The sequence below is a fragment of the Meleagris gallopavo genome, chromosome 2 (assembly GCF_000146605.3).
Source record: "Meleagris gallopavo isolate NT-WF06-2002-E0010 breed Aviagen turkey brand Nicholas breeding stock chromosome 2, Turkey_5.1, whole genome shotgun sequence".
In the NCBI taxonomy this organism is placed as follows: Eukaryota; Metazoa; Chordata; class Aves; order Galliformes; family Phasianidae; genus Meleagris; species Meleagris gallopavo.
The window spans coordinates 104,782,989-104,806,553 of record NC_015012.2 but is presented as its reverse complement, the minus strand read 5'-3'; the positions used below and the strand labels follow the sequence as shown (position 1 = coordinate 104,806,553).

The window sequence follows — 23,565 nt, the reverse complement described above, 5'->3', positions numbered from 1 at the left end:
AGAATTTGCAGTCCCAGGTGGCCGTGAGCAATGTGCTTACCGGGAGCTAGGGAAAGCAAAGCCAGAAACCTAATGGCATTGTGGAATATTTGCATGTATCGGTCCTCTCCTCTGACCTCCTCTCTTCTGCAGCTTGCTAAATGTGACCATTTTTTTCCTACTTCTCCTTTCAGTATCCACTGAAAAGCTTTTACTTTCACACTTCAGTACCAAAACCATCACAATCTGCTTTCATCTCATCTTCTCCTGACAATTACATCCACTTGCTTCCCTATTTTCTTTTCTTTCAAGGCTTTCATCCACACTGCTTTTTTATCTCACTCACCTGCCTGTACCATCATTATTTTCCACACTGTCCCACATGCTATTATGTATCTAAAACCTGCTTTCAGCATGGCTATTTAAGCCCATTCTCCTGCTCTCAGGTAGATGAATATTTCTGCTGAACGTACAGCAGACCCTCCAGCTTCTGCTGTACTAAATGAAATTAAGGAGATGCAGAAGTCCAGTGGAAGTCTGGACAACGCAAAACATTAAATAGAGCTCTTTGATACTTAAGAGCTGAAAGTTTTCCATGCTAATGCAGGCAACGTCACATAAAACTGGCAACATAACCATCTGGGTCCATTAGCTACACTTGGTCTACAGCATTTGCTGTCTAAATTGTTTATGCCTCGTTTGAGCACAGACTACCCAGCATATTAATACTCTGCAAAAGAATGTGTAGAATAGAACTGAAATGAGGGACCATTGGGGGTGCCTGTTGTTATGCCAGAGTGATGATGGGGCACAGAGACACAACTCTTGATCACGTGCCTTTAAATGACCAAGTGACTACTGAAACCCCACACTGACAGAGGTCTCCTCTAAGAAATCCCTCAATTCCTTCCACGTGCTCAAGTCAGCCAATTGAGTTGCTATGATGGGAGTTTGGTATAGAGTGGGGCTTGGTATGAGAAAATGGCAAGTGCACAAGGATGCTCAATGCAGAAATAAGGTGGACAAGGAGCAGAACAGTGCCAGGATTTATTTTTGCAGAAGAAAAACATAGCCAAGGAAAAAATCCTTTGTAACACAGGAGAAAAGAACTTTCAGATAGGAGTCATATGCTTGCTGCTTATGCTCAAGAAGACATTTAGGGATAAATATTGGATCTTCAAATGAAGGTCCTCTGTGGTTGGCTTGTGCTGCTTTACCCAAAGTCATCCAACCCCCTGTTGGAGATATCACACATCCTTTTCACATTAGAGCAGTTGGATGGCATGAAGAATTAGCATGCAAGCAGAGGGATGCTCAGCAGGGGTAAATTAGCTGTTTCAAAGAAAAGCAAGAGACACATTAGAGCTTGTTCCAGCACAGAAGTCCTTCCCTGCGCTGCAGACAGATAATGCAGCAAAGCACACAGAAGGAGCAGCACTTCCTTTGAGAACATTTCCTAAGCTTCCCCTCAGCTGTGGAAATTTATTCAAAAGGAACTGGTCCAGGCAAGAACTTCCAGCATTCTCCTGTGCAAAAATCACTCTCGCTACGGCATTTTGCTTTCACAGCAGAAACGATGGTAAGGGATTTTGCCCCCAGAAAAAGGGAACAGAAACTGCCTTTGCAGTGTCTCTGTGCAGAACTGTACAGGCACAAGCTGTTCAGAAGCCACCTCCTGACGTGGTCTGTGTTGTGACACCGGACTGATACATCCCAGGCCTTCCTTTGGGACCGTGCCACGGGCTTTCTGCATGAGCAGAACAGACTCAGCATCTCTGCATCCCCACAGATAAAGTGTGTGGCTGCGCGTCTCCCAGTGAACCCAAATACCTCCTTTCAGACACAGGACCTCCAAAGATGCACAGAGAGACAGAATCCATCCCCTCCAGATCATTTCCTCCAATGCTCAATCACAGCAGTGCCCATCTCCTAACTTCCCACTCTGACCCACTCGAACTTCCCATCACCTCCAGCAGACCTGGCAGTACCCAGCACTCTCTCCCCAAGCAAGGAAGTTTGGTTTTGTTTGTTCCTGACACAGCAAGAGATTTAAGATGTCCAAGTCCAGATCTTTCTCCCCCTTCTCCCCAGCCCTGCTGCTCTTTGCACGTGTTCTTTAGCTTTCCCACGTCTATTTTAGAAGTATGGACATCAGAGCTATATAAGCTACTTCACCAGTATCCCCATGGAATTAGCTTTGGGAAGTAAAAACATCCTTTTCCCTATCCCCTAGTTGCACACCCATAGATGGCATTACTCACTGCTGCACCATCACTCTGGGAACTCGAGCAGGCTGGTGGGCTGGGATCAGCCCCAAACTTCTTCCCTGTGCCCACATCTCTCCAGGCAAAGCCTTTGTCCTGGAATGCTTCACATATGATTTGTGGGAAAGGTGGTTCATAAAGTCGTCTGGATTACTCCAAGTCATTTATCATATTCTAATGAAATGATTTATGACTCCATCGGTTTTCTGAAGCCCACAGATTTTCTCAGCACCAATTCTGCATTTGATGAAGACCATCAGAATAGCCAGGATGAAGTTATTACTACGAATCACTATGTTCAAACTTAGTATGAACTACTGTGATCACATCTGCAGTGCTGCAGCTTTATCACAGCCTTTAAGTGACTTTTATTTCTCATATTGGTAAAGAAATGAACAGAGATGACAGCTTAAACCTCCTTCAACAGCTCTGGCATGGCCCAGCCACCCAACACTGAACTTGTTCACAGCTGTGATATACCACAAGTTCATAGAAAGCACACTCCCACTCAAAAGCACAAGATATTCCAGCCCATTTCTTTTCACTATGGAAGAATGAATTAAATGGGAAAAGTCATCCTCAAAAATAAATGATTGTCTACTGACATCAAACAAAATTAACTTAGAGAACTGACCAATCTAAGTATAAGAATTTGAGAAGAGGGTTCCTTCAGCCTTATACTTGAGGCTCTGTAGGGAGAGACTGGGAACAGCAGCTTCTGCTAACCTAGAGATGCTTCAGACCTCAGTGTACCCACATACAGATATACATTTTACTGCCTTCACCAACATACAACCATATATACGTACATATTTTCACACACACACAGAGCACAAGCCACACTAACCTTGCACAACCAGATACAGGGTCTCCAAAAAGCACCCAGTGCTCTGAGCACGAAACTCTCAAAGTGTGCTTCCAGCAGCTTCCCAAATCACATGCACTGTAAGAGCAGCAAGGAGAGGATCCAACTCCAGGGAGGCATTGAGCGATGCTTAAGCAACACAGCTTTTCTCTCTCCTGCTCCAACTCCCTGCCCCTATTCCCCAGCACATTTCCAAATTGGCTCAATTTTGGTGGATTTGCATGGGAACTGCAAAAGAGACATCTGCCAAACATCAAGTCATTGCTCCCAAGAGAGGGGGCAAGGCAGCTTAGAAGGGAAAAAACGGTCACTGTGCTTTCAGTTTTATTTTTTTCAGTGTAAGAACTGTGTATTTTCTCAGCCTCATTCTCCACAACAGCTGAACTGTTTTCACTGGAGCATTCCTAAGAAGCACATCCCTTTGCAGACAACTCGCCGAAACGACATTTGACAAAACGCAAGCGACTGAAAGTAAGGTTTTCAAACACAGAGCACCTGGCAAGCTTTTAATAATGACTGTTTCCATCAGCCCCAACTGCACCGACCAGCAAACTGCTGGCCAAACAGCAGAGAGGCTTTACATCAACAACCATCTATCCCCATAGGGAAACTGTGGCTGGAAGATGCTTAGGAACGTCACCATTTACCTTTCCCAGATGAAATCTGCATCGATCTCCTTTCTCTCATTACCTACCGTAATTTGCAGTTTTGTTTTGTTGCACTGTCTAATTAAGGACACATGTTCCTTTGGATAAAGATCTCAACATCTTGCTCATCCATAAAAGTTATTCAGCACACAGCTGCTGCTTTGCAAGCAAAACCATTGATTTTAGCCACGAAGGTACCAGTTTCACATGAGCATTCTAACAAGTGCATTTAGGCAAAATTCTCTTTAAACATCCTTGTGTTCATGCATGGATCCCTCACAGCAGGATTTCTGAGCGAGCAGAAGATGAATGCTTGTTGTGATACACAGTATTTCCATAATCAGGATTTCATGTTACTCAAAAGCAGATAGTTTTTTTCTTAGAGTCTCCAGCAATCCCTGAAACACGTACAGCTTGGGACAAAGGAGATGGTGAGCAGTGGTATCTCAAGGGCTGATGAAAAACAGCAGGGAGACACTCCCAGACACCTTGCTGTCTCTATCTGCCTCTCCATATCCACAGCCCATGAAATCCCACATTGCACAAACCCAGGGGCAGCTGAGCTAAACGCACTGAGAACATACAACAAAGAGGCAGAGAGCTCTGTGAAGGATGCAGATACAACCTGACACTGCTGGTCCTTTGGGCTCCTTCCTTTTGGCAGCAGGGATCTCCATGAGGTCCCATCAAACAGAAATGACTCAAGCAAGTGATCTTCCTGAGGGTGATGGAGAAGCATGGACTCTGTAAGGCTCGAGAATAAGAACATCAAATCAAAGCCTGGGAAATCTGTGATGCCCTTAGAAAAATGTGTTAAGTCCTGCCTCTCTACCACAAACTCAGTGGTGCTGGGAGGAGCTGAAAATGCAATGAATAACAGCAACACAAAACCAGGGAACAAATGCTGGCATCCAGTAAACTGACCGATGCATTTGGACAGCAGCAAGCTAGTAGCAAGCTGGTGAGCTCCTGGCACTCTGCTCTTAAGCCCTGCAGCTCCCACAGCAAGGCAACAGCAAGAGAGGATGGAAGGTCAGTTTGCAACACTGTTAGCCCAGGGCCAACACTTGTGTGCCAGCTGCCCTTCCACAGGAAGGTGGGAGCATTTGTGCTCGTCTACAGCTCCCCAAGTTAGAAGGAAGCCCTCGGAACACATCTCATTTACAAGCAAAACCAGACAGCAACTTTATGGTCACTAAGCTACCTGCGCATAGCAAGCGCTGCAAAATCTGCAAGGACTTCCAATTCGTTGTTATTAACACATTCTTTGTATTAATCTTCCCCAGGTGATCCATTGTGGAAATTTATGTATGACCCTCTACTGAAAACCACAGTAACTCTCTCCCTGAACATACCACGGAGCTTAAACACATGAAAGCAGAGAGCCTGAAGAGGCTGATGAAAATCATTTGCCAGTACATTGGGAAGGACAATCTGGTTTTATGGGACATTTTATAGTATGTTTTTCCAAATTAAAACTAAAACAGTTCCCAGATGGAAGCTGCACCATTTCAACTTCAACCTTAAAAATACTTTGTTGTTGTTGTTGCTGCTGTTGTTTTTAAAAACATGCAAAGCTTCAGGAAATCTGAGCCCACGGAAAGGCTGGCAGCTCCTTGCATTGCTCAGAGAAGACTCAGACATGATGGCACAAACCTCGACACATTTTTTTGGTCAAAGATTCAAATAATAAGGAAAAGTTAGTTTCAGAACAGCAGCAAAGTTTGCCCTTATTTCTACAATGTGTGCATCAGACTGTGGAAAATTTCCTTACAAAGCTCCAGGCATCTACACAGGCAGCTGGAGTGGGAAATGTATTCCCTTGCTCACAGTGTGCTAATCCAGTGACTCTGAGCTAAATAGCTTGCTTCTGCAAATTGATTATTTTATTTTTTAAGTGTCCCATATAGACGTAACGTGGCTCCAATACACTTTCCAAGTCACAGCTTTTTCCGAGGAAGCAACATCTAAAGCTTGAATGTAGCTTTTAATTTGCATCATCAATGCTTAACGCAGACAATAGTCTGGCTCATCCCTTCGTGCTTATTCTGGTGCTGGAAAGGCAATAAAGAACAGAGTATTTTTGTCAAGCACTTGCAAATGCACAGAATTGGAGAAGATATGGGAGATGAAAGCAGGGTCTTTGCTAACCTCTGAGAGCATGCAAAGGCAGAATCTGGCTCCATCTGCATATCATAGAATCATAGAATGGCCTGGGTTGAAAAGGACAACAATGATTATCTAGTTCCAACCCCCTGCTATGTGCAGGGTCACCAACTACCAGACCAGGCTGCTCAGAGCCACATCCAGCCTGGCCTTGAACGCTACCTTGCAGAGATGACACATATTCCTAATTTGTTAAGGACAAACGCAGAAATAGTTTCACCTACAGGACCACAGGGATTGAAAGCACAGGTCACCTTCCCTTGACCAGGCAGCTCCAGCCACCTGTCCTTGTTCCTTCCCCAGGCACTTCTCATCCCATTCCTAATGCTGCCCTTACTCTGATTTCTGGCTCCTTCCCAAACCCTCTCTCTCCCCTCCTCCCTTCTCTTTGGTGTTGTTGCCAACACCCACTTCCAATCTCCATTACAGTTTCTGCTGGGTGCAGAGATCCTGTTACAGCTGATCACTACAACGCTGCCTGCGCTTTGCATTAAGGGAGGATCGAGTTATGCCACAGCTCATCAAAGCCCACGACACTGTCAGTAACCATTACAAGAGCTTTCACTCCGCCTGATGGAAGAGAAAACCGCCTTGGCCATACTAGAGAGGCCAGAAGGGAAAAGAATAGTTTTGGTTGTAACAGGATCTCATAATGGAGTGAAAATTGTGCTGTCAACACAAGCAGGACCCACCATGCTGGAGAAGTTTTCCTTTTTCCAAAGGATTTCAGGCAGCACAGTCAGAAGCAGAAACATCACCTTATCCCACATCTGTTTGTTCTTGAAATTACTCTCCAAACGTATGCTCCTGGTCCATCTTCCTGGTGGGTCTATCCTGTACTCACAGATCTCTTTATAAAGTGATTACAAATGCTTATTTCAAACAGTATAATATCAATCCCAGGGACAGAAAGCTCTCAGTGGTTGCTATCTCCGTCACATGGTTCCATGGGATCCATGCCATGCCTTCCCCTGAACCCATTCTTTGCTAGAAGGGGCACTGAAGGAGATCCGTAAGCAGCATGCTCCCAACTCAAGTGACCACAACAGAAAGTGCAGGTGTCCAGATTCACTTCTGCATGCTAAAAATCCCAGGACACTTCAAGACCATATTAAGAATACCAATTACAGATATTTAATGTGATAATTCAACAGGCTGAGGGAGCTGGGCTTGTTCAGCCTGCAGAAAAGAAGGCTGTGGGGTGACCTCACTGCAGCCTTTCAGTACCTAAAGGGAGCCTACAAACAGGAGGGGAATCAACTCTTTACAAGAGTAGATAACAGCAGGACAAGGGGAAATGGATTTAAGTTGGGGGAGGGAAGATTTAGGTTGGATGTCAGGGGGAAGTTCTTTATATGAGAGTGGTGAGGTGCTGGAACAGCTGCCCAGAGAGGCTGTGGATGCCCTGTCCATCCCTGGAGGTGTTCAAGGCCAGGTTGGATGGGGCCCTGGGCAACCTGGTCTGATATTAAATGTGGAGGTTGGTGGCCCTGCATGTGGCAGGGGGTTGGAGTTTCGTGATCCTTGAGGTCTCTTCCAACCCTGGCCATTTCAAAGCCAATTATCATAATGAACCTCTGCCCCTTTCAGATAAGTAATTGCAGAACAATCAAGGTAACGGTGATGGGGCTGAAATACAGAATAAGAATGTTGAACTTTGATCCCACAAACAGAGCTGGGGAATACCTCCTCATGATCCTTCCCCAGAAAAACATCCCCATTCCTCCTCCACGCACAGAAAAGGAGGATCTGCAGTATTCACTATCTACATTTGATGGCATACAGAGGGAGCAGTACAGGAAATTTTTATAAGATATAGAGCAAAACCAAGTCCTGCAGCCCTGAAGATGATTTAGTGGCAGAAGGGTGGTGAGGTGGTCTTTCTCAACACGCATTTGTGACACTTCATATAAATAGTTTTGTATAATGGCAAAAAATGTCACACAGGGGAAAAGAGAAGTCATTTAGGAAGTCAGCTGTGGGAAAAGGGATTCTTTATGACTTCTACCAGATATAAATTTCCACTGTCAAATCCAGCAGGAGAACACTAACACTTTGTTGGGTGAATTAAGTACTTGCCATGGACGTGGGACAAGAGATCTCCACAATAGTGAGGCTGCTGGAATGCTCCAACTCTGTCCAGCATAGCCTTGACTTTTCCAGCCACTCTTGCAGCTCCCAGGAGTTACCGTAAGACTGACCAACCTGCTGGAACACGGCAAGGGGAATTCAACTACAGAATCAGTAAGGCTGGAAAAGACCCCTAAGATCCTCTAGTCCAACTGTCCACCTACCACTGGTATTACCAACTAAAACACATCCCTAAGTATCACATCTGCCCTTCCTTAAACACCTCCAGGGTGGTGACTCCACCACTTCCCTGGGCAGCCTGTTCCAATGCATCAGCCCTCTTTCTGAGAAGAAAAAAGGAGGTAAAGCTCAGACTGCCAGCATGAGAATGGGCTGATAAAAGCTGCACTGCAGTTAATGAGGATTTCCTGCTTTTGAAGCTGCAAAAGCAGTTTACGTTGTTGTTGTTTTTTTTTCTTTTCTTAGGAATTAACTCAAAATGTCAGCATAAGTAGCAGGAAAAGGAAGTAAAAACAAAGAAGAAAGTGCAATGAATTATGGCACACAACCTCCACCTACAGTCTGAACCTGTCTCCTCATCTCTCATTCCTCATTTGGCCTTCTCTTCCTCTGCTTCCAGCTCCATTCCTCACGCAACTCCTCCAGCCTTGGTCCTCTCTCTCCCATCAGAAAAGCCTAACCCATGATTCAGAAGACACCAAACAGCAAAGATACGTTTCAATGGGCACCAAACTGATAAACTTACCTAAATGACACAGTTTAATTTCAAGACAAGATGGTTATACCAGTACCACCTGCTGGCATCCGGGCTGAAACGGGCAAGTCCTCACCTGTGAGCTGCCACAGTAAACATGGCAGACAGGGGTGTTGCTGTTTACTTCACCATAAGACAAGAGAGCTTCATCATCACTACCTTAATGTACAACACAGATTACCTGAACCTCTAGATATCAACAAGCAGTAATTAGGTAAATTAAGGCAAGAAAGAGCTAAATAATTTGCCCATGGCCACTGGACAGTGACAGAGGAACGGGTGGCATTTAGGAGTCTCTTCGTTACAGCTCGGTCCCAAAGTCCTAATGCAACCCCAGAAATCAGTTCAGGAGCTGTCAGACAAAGCATTAGCATCCCAAAACGTGAGCATCTCCAAACTACCAGTGGGGAAAGCTGTGGAGCAGCCAAAGCCAACTTTCTCCCCGCTCCTTTCCTCTCCGCCCACAAAGCCAGAAGGAGTTCTGCTGGCTGAGTGATTTCAGGAGAGATGGAATGAATGGTTGACTGAGAACAGGCAGAAAAGCAAACAGAAGTCTCTCACCCCCTGGTGCTCAGGTCTTAAAAAACTGAAGGCTGCTGAAGGGTCACTTGTTTGGCTGGGCTGCCTGAGACACGCTGTACAGTACAAGCTCCTTTGTGAGTGAGCAAAGCTGCAGACAGAAGGATAAAATAAAGCCTTGCAGGCACTGCGGCAGCAGGAGGCATTGCCAGAGATGTCACAGCCCAGCTCTGGAAACTCTGCTGCTGTGCATGGGATGAGGAAGCTGCCTGGCCCCCAGGCTTCCGGAGAAAGCACCGCAGGGAACAGAGCAAAGCAGGATACACTTACAGGATCAGAGTGCCTATGGCTCAGGTATCCTGGTACTCCGAAAATCCCGGAGACGAGTTAACTAATTAATAGGCAGTCATGGGATGTAAGTGAGCAGTTAGATATTTAGGATTAATTTAATTACTTCAGCCTCAAATGCATCCCAAAATTATACCAGCAAGAGATTCTCTTTCCAGCATCCCCCTCGTACAGCAATACTCATTACCCGCCCTCAGCTCGGGTGCAGCTCCCAACATGGCCAACAGTAGAGCTTTCCTTGGGAGAGGTTTCTGGCAGCCTAGCTGATTTTCAACATTAGGACATAATAAAAAAGGAAATTTGTGAATTGGCTGCAGTAATTTGAGGAAGATTTGTGGCCATAGCAACATTACTATAATCTATGCTGCAGGGAACAAAAGGTACTTTGATCGTGTTGTTCCCTACCCTCTCCAACCCTCCCATAATGAGAGACATCGGCATCCAGACACTCTCCAGTCCCCCAAAAGCCCATGTGTGCTCTCCCACTCACTACTGCTGACTTGAAATCACTGTGCCAGGAGTAGATAACAACATAACTCTTGGCACAATCTCAACCTTATAAAACTACGTTTATTGCTGGCCTATGTCACACAGCTGTTGCCTTCCTTCCTATCACTCACCACACTAGCTTAATCTCATATTCACCCGTAGCATCTGGAATCTCACACTCACTTCATGTCCAGCCCATGTCCTAACAGAGACCTGACTTCCCTTCAGGCCTGCAGGCATTCCTGTAAGAAGAAGAATAAAAAGAAATGCTGAGAAATAAGTCCAGCGTGCTGCCTGCCTGCTCTGTGAGCCTCCTTCATCTGCCCACCAAGCCGAATGCAGGTGGACATTAATGCCCTCCTTGTTCTTAGCTCTGCAAATCAGGGGTAGCTGCCTCGTGCTTCCTGCCCCCCAGAAACAACATCTGGGCTCTTCATGGTCATTTGAGCTCTTTTCCCACAACGAGGAGCCTGGAATGCAGAAAGGTGGAGCACTGGAGGGGAAAAGACAGCAAACTTCCAAAATAAGTAGCAAAGAGCACAGGGCTGCAGTAATTCTACAGCTGGGATAGCTCAGCAGCAGCGACTGCAATCTGCCCACTTAATTTGGCCCTGCAGTTTCTATTAGAAGCACACAAGGAGGAAATTCCTGTACAGCAGTTACAGTGAGGGGTGTTGGGTGACTGGGGCTTTATTCCCAGCTGTGTCTCAGACCTTCTGTGCAACCTCAGGGAATTCGCTTCATCTGCTCGGGTTTGCAGCATTCCTCAGGAACTCACAGGGGATCTCAATAGAATGCTACAAACAGCAACTGAGGCTAGGAATGTAATCAGGAGCAACTTTCTGTTCAGCAGGACGTAAAGCATCTTACAAATTTGCCTGTAACAAGACCAAAGGACTCAATTACACAGAATTGATCCATCTGGTCCCCTCAACCATCCTACTTGGATAGGAATTCAAGGAGACACTCGTGCCAAGCCATGCCCATAGCCCCACACTACCATGGAACTTATTTGGGAACTTATTTCTCTTGATGGTCTCAAACGATGACTTAGGAGACACGAAAAAGTAACAATAATAATCCAGTATCTCCTGCTAGTCTGGGCTAAATTATTTCATAGCTTTCAAACTCCAAAATAAAACCCGGGTATGGGAGTGGGACACGCCAGGAGCATGCAAGAACTCTCTGTGAAACCTTCCTGGCCTCTCTTCTTCCATCAGACCAAAACTTCACAGTTCAAGAAGAAGAAAAGAATAAAAGGAAGGAGGAGAGGGGTGCTTATTTCTTGTATTTGGGTAATGCAGCTCTGGCATTTGAAATTCTGTTAGAATAGAATGTATCTTGGCCCTGGGCACCTTTTCCTAGTTCCTCTTTGATGTAATCTGGAAAGAAAAGATGCAGCAGAAGTGGAAAGCCACTGTCAGTATACGCACTCCCATCTCGCTTTATGTATCCAAACCCACCTGCAGCACAGCAATCCAACGAGTTACTCAGCATGTTTGTGTTACAGGATTCACAGCTCAGAGCTTTGCCAGATCCCTGGAAGAAAGGCAGCAGAGCAATGCCTCGCACTCATTTCAACCATCACGCGCCAGTCTGAAGGCAGAACACAACACTGCAGTGGTCAGAGAACAGACAAAGCTGTGCTTTGCTTCCAGGGCATCACGAGTACCACTTGGCAACACTGACCTACTGTGCTGCACAGCATCTGACACCATCTCCTCCTGGGCTCCTGCTGTGCTCAACTCCCACAGCTCTGAAATGGCTCTGAGAAATTCACTGTTAAGAATACAGCATCGCTGGGGCTTTCCAAGACCTCCCCAGCTGCTGCTAAAATAATTGGTACTGTTGCCTCTGGATTTGGTGAGGGCAGAGCTGGAGCAAGGAGGAGTTTAGGAAATCCCCAAAGTCACTACAACACCTGGCTCCCCATCCATGGAAGGTCTGAAGTTAAAGGTGAGCCCTCATCTGTTTGTTTTGGCTTTTTTTTTTTTTTTAAACACTTATGGCTTTGAGTCAAATTCAGAAGTTCAGTACAAAGTCAGATTTTGAAAAGGCTAGGTGATACCTCCTTAATAACAGAAAGCTAAGCAGATGCTGATTAATTTACAGAGCAGCCCAGGATGCCCACCATTCCCCTTTCACAATTTATAACATCACCAAACCCTCTAGGAGCAGATCCTGCACAGCATCATTTCTAAGCCCAGGAAGCCCAGCAGGATTATCTTTTCCCATTTGCAAGCCAAGAACCGCTGCCAACTTTTCAAAGCAAAGTTTCCCAAACACCAGCCATGACTTCTGACTCAACACTCCAGTAGCAGATTCCTCCTCTACCCCAGCTGGTGGTGTGATGTCTCCCCACATGCACAACACTTGCTCATCAGAAATGAAGCCCAGTGCTTTATAGCATGAAACAGACTTTGCAAACACGTGAACTAACCATGCAAATGAACCATTTGTTCAGGCTCAATGCACGCTGGCCCATTCCTTGGCAGAACAGTGGTAAAAAGCAGTGCAGGAGGTTTGTGGGGATTGCTGCAGGGTGGAGAGGCACAACTGCAGCCTCTTCCATCAGCAGAGGGGTGGCCAGCAGGGACAGGGAGGTGATTGTCCCCCTCTACTCTGCTCTTGTGAGGCCCCATCTGCAGTGCTGTGTCCAGGTCTGGGGACCCCAGTACAAGAAAGACAGGGAGCTGTTGGAGAGGGTCCACAGGAGCCACAAAGATGATCAGGGGGCTGGAGCACCTCCCCTATGAGGACAGGCTGAGGAAGCTGGGCTTGTTCAGCCTGCAGAAAAGAAGGCTGTGGGGTGACCTCATTGCAGCCTTTCAGTACCTAAAGGGAGCCTACAAACAGGAAGGGAATCAACTCTTTACAAGGGTAGATAACAGCAGGATAAGGAGAAATGGTTTGAAGTTGAGGGAGGGAAGATTTAGGCTGGATGTCAGGGGGAAGTTCTTTACCATGAGAGTGGTGGGGTGCTGGAACAGCTGCCCAGAGAGGCTGTGGATGCCCCGTCCATCCCTGGAGGTGTTCAAGGCCAGGTTGGATGGGGCCCTGGGCAGCCTGGGCTGCTCTGAAATGTGGAGGTTGGTGGCCCTGCATGCGGCAGGGGGTTGGAGCTTCGTGATCCTTGAGGTCCCTTCCAACTCAAGCCATTCTATGATTTTGTGAAAAGCTTCAGCCATGTCCTGGATGCTTCTCAACATTGTCCACCAGTGAGCAGCTCGGATGCATCCCAGCACCAACAGCAAAGCCGTAATTAAGGAACAAGAACTTTGGAGACAATGCACACATGAGAATGAACGCTCACAGATCAAATGAATACTACATTCCCCTTGATCCCAAAATCTTAAGCTTTCATAGAATCATTAAGGTTGGAAAAGACCTCCAAGGTTATCTAATCCAATCCTCAACCCATCATCACCATGCCCACTAAGCTATGTCCCCAAGTGCCACATCCCCATGATTCCTGAACACTTCCAGGGACAGTAACTCATAGAATCACAGAATGGCCTGGGTTGAAAAGGAGCACAATGCTCATCCAGTTCCAACCCCCTGCTATGTGCAGGTCACCAACCACCAGACCAGGCTGCCCAGAGCCACATCCAGCCTGGCCTTGAATGCCTCCAGGGATGGGGCATCCACAACCTCCTTGGGAACCTGGTCCAGTGCCTCACCACCCTCTGGGTGAAAAACTTCCTCCTAAGATCTAACCTAAACCTCCTCTGTCAAACTCCATTAACAGAGAACAGAATTGTATTCCATCAAAGTGCCTGCATTTCGTACTGCACAGAGAAGCTCTGCATCTCCTTCAATTTTGCACTGTGCACATTGTACAACAGACTTTTCCAAAGCCTCTGCAGAACTGCTGCCACATCAAAGAGAAACTCAGGAACCTTTACATGCAGAGACATTTGGAGAGGGGCAATCCCATTAAGGATGACAGGGACTAGATTAACTCAGGTTCAAGCTCAGTCTTCACATTCATTCAAACTGGGGACAACAAACCCAAATCCAGACTTCGGTCAGATGCAGAATCATAGAATCATAGAACCACCAAGCTTAGAAAAGCCCCACGGGATCACCCAGTCCAACCATCCACTGATCACCAACAGTTCTCACTAAACCATGTCCCTCAACACACACTTTGATTCCCAATAAATAACCCTCATGACTTGACTTCCATGTAAAACACTGAGTGTTGGTAGGGTTTAGTTTTTGTCCTTATTTCAAAAGTATCAGCATCTCCACTGACAATCAGTGGGGTCAGCTAATCAGAACAGACAGCAGACCTGTACACAACACTTGCTGAATATTACACACAAGTACTTCTCTCCATGCAAAGCTGCTGCAAGCAGTCACTTCCCCACAGTCCCATAGGCCCTGGTACACAAATGCTGTCTGTAGCAGCTTGCTCCTTCAGCCATGATTTATTATTAACTTATTAATTTATTAATTAATAAGAAATGCACATATATGAAAGGCAACTTGAAGATATCGAAATGACTTAGATAATGGTAATTTCCTGGTAATTTCACATAACTCTAGAACCAGCAGTACCTCAAGCAATCAGCACACACTGGTCACACAGATAACAGCTGGTGGCTTTTAACTTTGCTATCTGAGACATCCTTTCCATTGTGCACATCTCTGATAAGCATCCAGCTGTTGCAAACAAGAACCACGAGGCTGAAGTCTCAGATCTCTTCTGATTTTTTTCAGCTTCCTGTGGGAGAAGCTCTCCGGACTGCACATACTATGAAGAAGCACTGATGTGAGTAAAGCCAACAACAGAGACCTGCTTTCAGTGTGCAGAGCCCCACAGCACTGAAAGAAGAAATCACATCCAAGAAAGGTGCACGTGGAGGTTGGAAATACAGCGTTATCACGTGGATCTGAGCCAACAAGGAGCTAAAATTGTGTTTGCAAATAGAAATTGAAGATCCAGACTTCTGTGGGAAATTCCTATTTGACAGTACAGAGTAATAAAAATACACACTTTTCACACATTTTATCTGTTAGTCTCAACTGCATCTGGTTCTGCTAACACAAGATGTTTGACGTGCCTCAAACATGAATTGCAAACAAGTTTCATTGTCAGGTACTTCAGAAAAATAAAGCAAAAAAAACAAGAAAACACTAAAAAACAACACATTCCCTCAAAAAAAGAAAAACAACCAACAAAACAAACAAAACCAACATTTTTTGTGAAGTCTCCAACTTCCAGCCACAATATATGAAGAAACTGAGGCTGCCTCACAACCAGGACTTGTAATTTAAGCTCTCTGTGAACCAGTTTGTTTGGATTCCCCATGTTTTCATTTCACCTTAAGCACCAATTGCACTGGCAGGGATGGAATTTGCCAGGATTACATCAATGTTTGGAGATACAGACAGGCAGGGAAAGAATCTGTCCTGTGATAGGCAAAGCCAACACAAAAACAGAGTTTTAAGGCTGCAGATGGGGCTACAGAGCAATTTTCTAATGAAGGAAGACAAAGTAATACCTTTGTATTAAATCCAACAACACAAACTATAACAGAGAACCCTGCTGAGACCAAATTATTACCAGGAAGCTGAATGGCAATACTGCTGCACACTGCAACACAAAGGTGGCCCCAAGAACATGGTCCCATCTGGGAAGACAGTGCCTCAGTGGGAAGAGCTCAGACCCTACGCAGACCAATGACAGAAATGAAAACACACAAGCAGTTAAATGACAGGGGCAAGGACCAAAACCAGTGGCTGTTTTACAGCAGCATATTATATCTAAACAGAGCTGGTCCAAACAGCCCCACAATAAGGGTCAGGGAATGGCAGAGCATGGGGACCTGATGGACTTGAATTTTATGACCTTTAAATGGACTTGATGACCATTAAAGGTCCCTTCCAACTCTATGAACAATTCTATGAAATGACCCTTCCCACAAGCAAGTGCCCTTAAACAGCCTTCAGAGCTCATAGAGCTCCCTACTGTTCAGCTAGCCTCACATGAGGGACTTCCAGGTGAACTGCCCAGCAAGAAGTGCTGTGGATGGACGTGGAGGCACTGTAAAATCATTAAGGTTGGAAAAGACCTCCAAGATCCCCAAGTCCAACTGCCAACCCATCACTAAACCATGTCCCTCAGTGCCACATCTCCACAGTTCTTGAACAACTCCAGGGACAGTGACTCCACAAACCTCCCTAGGCAGCCAGGTCCAATGCTTGGCCACTCTTCTGGAGAACAATTTTTTCTTAATTTCCAACCTGAGCCTCCCTTGGTGCAACTTAAGGCCATTACCTCTCATCCTAGGAGAGGACATTCAGGGAAATCCTTTCATCTTCCAAATACACGTTAGCTTTTTGAGCATTTGCTCACATCACACTGACGAGAAATACACAAATTCCCTGTAAGAGTGAGAAAGAAGCTGCTTCACGTTCTCCCTTTGTGGGCAGTAACCGTTCTCTGGGGGATCAGACAGGACTGCACTTATCACTTGCCACACAGCAACCTGCACACTGATACCATCACGACAGAAGAAAGCATTCACTCCCAAGGCCCCTGCCAACAGGCCACCACTGATGACTAAAACACACTTGATAAAAATCAAAGATTTGAGAAAATCTCTTCTTTGAGCAGTTCAGGAGGCACTTCAAGGCTTCTGCACACCGCGTACTCCAGCTTTACTGCTGAGACACCGCAGCTTGAGGGGAACAAGCATTCTTGGTCCTGAGAGCTTTCAGCTTTTAACTGATAATTCCCTGTCCTCCTGCCTGTGAAAACACTTGACCTACAGGGCCATCAAAAAGTCCTGACTTGAAGAACACAAGAGGAAAAAAAAATGAAGTGAATGCTTCTTTTCTTCCCCAAAATGCTCTGAAACCAACCCAGAGCACTAGGAACCACAACACTGTCCATCCTCTTATCCACCGTTTTACGTCTCCCTGTTCTGTCTTAAAATGCTCATGGTGCAGCACTGGGTGCAGAGGGCTAACACCCTCTGGGAAGTCCAGGCAATGCCATGCTGTCCTGCATGGAACAGGCTCTGTAAGCACTGAAAAGCAGCAGATCCAGGTGACGCATCACTGTAATTATTTTTTAGTGCTTACAGATGAGAGAAAGTCAAGAAGGAACACAAGCTCCTGTAGCATGGTTTGCACAGCCTGAGGTGCTTCCTCCAGCACAAAGGGAGCAGGTATACAAACAAATCCAGCTGCATTCCCTTTAATAGCTAAACAAAAAAGATTGAGAGAATTGAAACGTTTAAAATTTAAAAACCAGGTTCAGATCAATCTGAATCATCAGGCTGATTAAACCACATTTAATACACTCATTTAACCTTTACCTAATAAATAATGAACTCATTAGGGAAGGGAGCGGTATAATTTTAATCCTCATGACAAAAGAGCATTATCATGTCTGTGACAGCTGGTAACTGCATACAGTGGCCCTGCAACTCATGAGCTTCACATATCTACTTACTGCCTCAAACCAATGCTGAGACCATAGCTCTTGATGCAAACCAAAGCTGCTCAGACAAGTTAGAGGCATGGAAAGTCTCAGCTTACAAAACAATCCTCCACAATCTAAGGAGATAATCTGTTAAAGTTCTGTAACATCTTTCAGTAGATGAGATTGCTTCACGATAAAATATACAAGGTCTAACATTAAGAGAATGCATATGTGCTTTTTATAGAGAGAAATGTTATTTAATCTGTGATGCTTGAGCGAAATTGTAGGTCTCTCTCTCGCGATCACGCACTTACCTAACAGCCATCTGCTGGAGTTCAGCTGGAGTACAAGTGCTCCCTCCCAGCAGAAATAGGAGAATGAGCAAGATTTTAAAAGTCAGTACATAGAAAAAGAACAGCAGCTTGAGTTGAGGAAAATTGCTCCAATTTCATTTCTTCCGAGTGCCTGCAAAAGCAGCCTCTCTGCCCTTCACTCAAAGATCTCCGCACTTGCTTTTCTCCTTTACTTATTGATTTTCCAAGGAACACCAGGATGGGAGCACTTGCCAGGAAGGATGAATTATGCGCGGAGATTCAAGAGGTTCAAAGCCAACTTGCCCTGAGAACTGAGAACCAAGTTCTAAATAAGATTACTCAGCCTTGAGTACGTTCACAAAATAAAAAGCATTTTCCAGGAGAAAACAGATCCACTCAACCTTTCACTTGGTTTTGAGTATTTTTGGAGCGGTTTCAAAACCTTTACATTCCACAGAAACGTTCACTTTCTCTCCTTGTAGATTTCAGAAGACACACAAACAAAAATTGCAATTTCCTAAAAGCATAAAAGAAGCTTTTCTAATTTATTGCTTTATTACTCTGGGGAAGGAAAAGAAAAAAAAAAAAAAAAAAAAGAAAGCAACATTACTGGGCTTAAAATAATTTTAAAATGAATAAATGAATCCAGCTCTGCTAGACTGGAGGCATCTTGCTGGGTAGAGGCATAGGAAAGGCAGATTTCATTTGATGACGTGATGAGCTGCAGTGCAGAGAATGAATTCAAGACACACAGACAGGTAAGTGATACAAAACAGTGGGTGTGTGGGCAGGACACCTCACACAGCCATGGACCAGGCTGTCCAGGGCTCCATCCAGCCCAGCCTTGAGCACTGCTCTCATTGTAAAGAATTTCCTTATAATACCCAGTGCAAACCAACCGTCGTTTGTTTTAGAGAGGCTACAAACAGGAGGGGAATCAACTCTTTGAAAGGGTAGATAACTGCAGGACAAGGGGAAATGGTTTTAAGTTGAAGGAAGGAAGATTTAGGTTGGATGTCAGGGAGAAGCTCTTTACTAGGAGCAGTGGTGAGGTGCTGGAACAGCTGCCCAGAGAGGCTGTGGATGCCCCGTCCATCCCTGGAGGTGTTCAAGGCCAGGTTGGATGGGCCCTGGGCAGCCTGGGCTGCTATGAAATGTGGAGGTTGGTGGCCCTGCATGTGGCAGGAGGGTTAGAGATCCACGATCCCTGAGGTCCCTTCCAATCTGGGCCATTCTGTGATTCTATTTTAAAGCCATTTACCCCTTGTACTACAGATAAATGTCCCTATGGTATGTCAGCCCTTCTCTTTGGGAGAGGTGTTCCGGACTTTTAAGCATTTTTGGAACCATCCTCTGGAAGGCCTTCTTCCTGACTAGTTCTAGCTGATAATCATCTTTCCATCTCCCAGACAGCTGTATTCCCACAGAGCTGTGAACATATAGTAGTCTAAGGCTTAGAGAGCCTGCAAATGGAAAGCATTATAGGACACTTAAGGCTATTATACTTGTGCTGTAGCCCAGAAGCCAGCCTTTAAGAGAAAAGTTGAGAAACAAAGCTCTTCCAAAAGAGCTCAGTGGGAGGTTTCTGTTCAAAAAATTGGGAGGCTGGGGAATTGGGAAATATTAGAGAATAACAGATTAATCTTCCAAATTCATTTCATTGCATCAACTCTATCGAGCGAAAAAGGCTGCTCAGAGGGCACAAACGGAATTAAGCACACCATTTTAGGGAAAACAACTTCAGAAAAGCAGACCTGCTAGGGAAATCAAAAGGCAACAGAGGTCAAGTAGAAGGAATGGACTTCCTCCCAGCTTTTAAAGCGAGGGGTGGCTGAATACCAGCTGAAGTTCCTGAAATACACAATTCAGCAATTAAATTCAAGCCAAAAGGGAAGACCTCCAACAAGATCAAATCAACAAGATAGAGATGGGAAAAGTCCCCCTCTAAATGCCATAATTAAGACATGCAGAAGGAAACAAATAATGACAAACTCATGTGGTGATCTCTGCTGATCCAGGAACAGAAGAGCCCCAGAGCTAGAAGTAGCTATTAGGCAGCAGAGAGAGAAACACGTGGCGATGGCTCCCTGTATCTGAAAGGAATTATCCAGCAATGATACACAAGGCTGTGCTTGAAACAACAGAACTGCAAATTCAGAAATGTAATTTTGAACCATTTTCAGATAATGAAGCTCTACTGGAACATTAAAAACTCCCGTGAGATCGGGAGAAGGCTATTTTTCAGCATTAAAGCCACAGGATGATGCCGGATAGAGAGGAGTTTAGCTCCTATCCCAGGGATGCAGCCTCCGGCTTACTCATTTCACTCAACACAAACCAAATTTTGCACATGAAATCCCTGAAGCTTGCTTCATTTCCTCCTTCATGCTTGTGCTTGAAGCCAACCACCCTTCATCCCCCCACCCAAGGTGGCTGATACCAGCTGCCCCAAGAGCTGCGTGCCTTGCCAGAAATGGGGCATGCAGCCAACAGGAAAAAAAGGGATAGAAGGAAAGAATCAACCTCTCAGAAACAGACACTGAAGCAAAACTGTTTCCATGTACCAACCAATGTTTTCCTGACATTTTCCAAACAAACATAGCGAGCACTTTACCAGCACTGTGACCATTGCTCTCAACAATCCACTTCCATGGTGGAGAATAGGCAGCCCAAGCACAGCTGGAAACGTGGTGACAAGCTCAAGCCTTAACAGTTGCATAAAGGAGCAAGTAATTATTATGATGCTCAGATGAGCTCATCTCTTGTTCTCATCAAACTTGTTCGTTAAGTTATCGTTCACTCAATAATCTTTCATTCCCTCTTAAGGCATCAAAGCACAGGGAGGCAGTGCTGGGTTGTGCCTCTGCTACTGCTGTCCTCACCCAACAAATATCACAGATTCCAGCAAGGATTGAAGTGCTTGCACCATGCTGAGATTTATTGTTTTAAAAACAATTACCGACACACTTGGCAGAATTCAGCATTCTCTTCCAGGGAGAAGAAAGCTTGCTACATTTTATGTGGGAGTCAGACAACTCTACTCTCATAACGAAGTTCACACAGACAAACACGGACACAAATCTTCATGAAGTCACACAACTCCCACACCCCTTAGTGGGAGCCAGAGATATTCAATTCAATTTGGAGCATCAAATCCCTCAAGCCAGAAGCATCAGCGAACAACAGCATCCTGCCACATACTCTGCAACGTATGGCTTGGGAAAAACAAGTTATCGCACTGTATTTTATTCCTCTGTTTCTTAAGCCTTTACCAATAAGAAAAGAATTTGTCACAAAGAGCTTGCTCAGTGTCCAACAGATGCGTGCAGTGGGACAGGCTCCTGCCCACTCTCCCATCTCTGTCTGAAGAGCAAACAGGAGCAAGGCTTTAAGTTTTGAAGCAACAAGATCCAGCGTCAACACATGGGTTGATGAAGGCAGCCATTACACAGCTACTCTTCAAGTGATTTTTTGTAGCCTTAATTCCCACAGATAATTATGAGCTTAAATGTTCAAAGACTTCAAATGATGCTTTGCACTTTCTTCAAGTTAAAAAATATATCAAAAAAATCTCTCATGCTTTTAAAGTCAAGATTAATGAATCCTTCCAAGAATAACAGCAATATCCACAGTTTCCTAAACTGTAGACTCATAGAAGTGTTCAAGAGTACCCAATTTTCCTAAAACCAGTTTTTCCATCTCTGCACTTCCCTTGGAGGCAGCCCACAGCCAGCCCACTTGAAAACTCACCCAAGCTTTGCAGTGCGCACCCACTTCTGTGGCAAGGGCATGTCAGGATGGATGGAGAAGCTGTGCAAGGACCCAGTCCAAAGGAAGTATCAACAGCAGTGAACCTACTTGGAAATGGAGGTACTCCATTGGAGGCTCATGGTTTAGTGAGCACAGAAGTGACGGGTTGAGAACTGAACTTGATCTTCCTGGTCTTTTCCACTACGTTCATGATTCTATGATTCTGTTCTTCCCATTTTACATCTGCTTAGGGTCCCGTAGGGAAGCTGCAGTGAAACCCGAGTTGAACTTCTAACTTTTTAATCTAAAACTGGTAGGCTTAATATTATTCTCTTGGAAACTGTAAATAAACTAAATTTGAGTAGCATTGATTTTTATAGGGAGACCTTCATAAAGTATTGTTAGCAATAACCTTAGCATTTGGAAGAGCAAAGCTGTAAGTCTCAACTATCCAGACTCAACTATCCAGACTCAAATCCAGACAGGAACTCGATAATACAAAATACAATAATTAAAAAAAAGACCCTTTCTCTTCTCCTCTCCAAGGGCACAGACCAAAAGAAAAGAGCAAGAAAGACATGAGACACAAATAGTTTGTGGCAGAAAAGGTTTTACTCTCTCCCCCAAATTTGGAGAGCATGCTATATTTTGCATAGAGATCACGGAGAACAAGTTGGGGGAAAGAGAGTATCAAAATCAAAACAAGTGACAAAGCATCAACAATCCCTTGATGACAGGAGAGTAGTTTTTGTTGGCACGGCTCACGACAGCTGGAGGAGTAATTGCAAAGCTGAGTGAGAATGCCTAGAATATATTTTGCCTTTACATTCTCAGATGAAAGATGCTATCCACAAGCATTTTACTAAAGTTAATTAAATCCACACAGCCCGCTTTGGCAGATCAAGAAGTATTTATCCTTATTTTGTAGAGAAAGGAATTAATCTCTCTGGTACTTTTCACATCAGGTATCTACTCTTTTTACTTATGAAACGCCCCATAGATACACACAGCATCAAAAGCACACATTACCCTTCCCAGTCCAGCAGCTGTCCCCAGCATATAGCCAGGGCAGGACTGATGATGATTCTGTTTTCCCCCTGCCTACTGCCCCAGCAGAAATCTTGACTTCACAAGGAAGCAAACCAGCTCTGGCTGTGCAGATCAGCAGCAGAGGTGAACACAAACACTGCAGACAAGCTTTAAAGCAATACCACCCCTTTATGATTTATTTAAAAAAAAAACAAAACAAAAAAACAGCAACTGTTCTTCCTTTGAGTTTCCTTTATCACAGTGATCCAGCCTTGCCCCTACAGGGCTTCAAGCTGTGAAATTTCTCCCTCACTTCTGCTCTATTCCCTGTGCTACCCAACACTGCTTTACAGCCACCCAGGGACACGTCCCGTGCTCTCGGGCCACTCACCTACACTCAGATCACACGTTTCCAGTTTAAAAGCTCCACAGCAGGGAGGGAAAAGCACGTCCTTGTCACCCCCAGCTCTGCTCTGCTGAAAGAGGAGGAATGCTTCCCGCATCTCCCCCACGCGATGCTCCAATTAGGGACTGGAGCCTCAGCTTTGGCTGAGTTCCTCCTCGCTGAGCCCCAGGCAAGCCCTGTGAATCCAGCAGCAAACAAGTTTCATCCGCCCTCCCTCTAATTACATGTTGTATCAGCACACCAAGTATTTGAAAGTAGCTTTATGCCCAGCCATCAACAGCAACTGCTACCAACCCAGAGGAGCTGCCTGTTCTATATGGCAGTATCCATACCCTGCTCTGCAGCATGAGAAAATAAAACGCTGTTAGTGCCAATGTCATCCAGTGTCCTGAGTGAAAGCAGGGAGAAAGAAAGGCTGGTGAAATATTTATCATAAAGATTCGTGAAGAATTTGAGACACCTGCATTCCTGTCTCCTGCAGAATAGAGCTTAAATCTTAAAAAAAA

General features: G+C 45.1%; 1 protein-coding gene across 5 annotated transcripts in view; it reads right to left on the bottom strand.

Moving 5' to 3' along the window:
• EXTL3 (exostosin like glycosyltransferase 3) overlaps positions 1-23,565 on the bottom strand; it is a 116,945-nt gene that overhangs the window by 59,516 nt on the left and 33,864 nt on the right. Inside the window, exon 1 of one of the 5 annotated variants that reach the window (XM_019613385.2) lies at positions 23,045-23,140. The exons of the other annotated variants lie outside the window; for them this stretch is intronic. The gene's annotated coding sequence lies outside the window, so the exon portion shown is untranslated. Of the gene's footprint in view, positions 1-23,044; positions 23,141-23,565 lie in introns of those variants that run through there. 5 annotated transcript variants of the gene reach the window in all.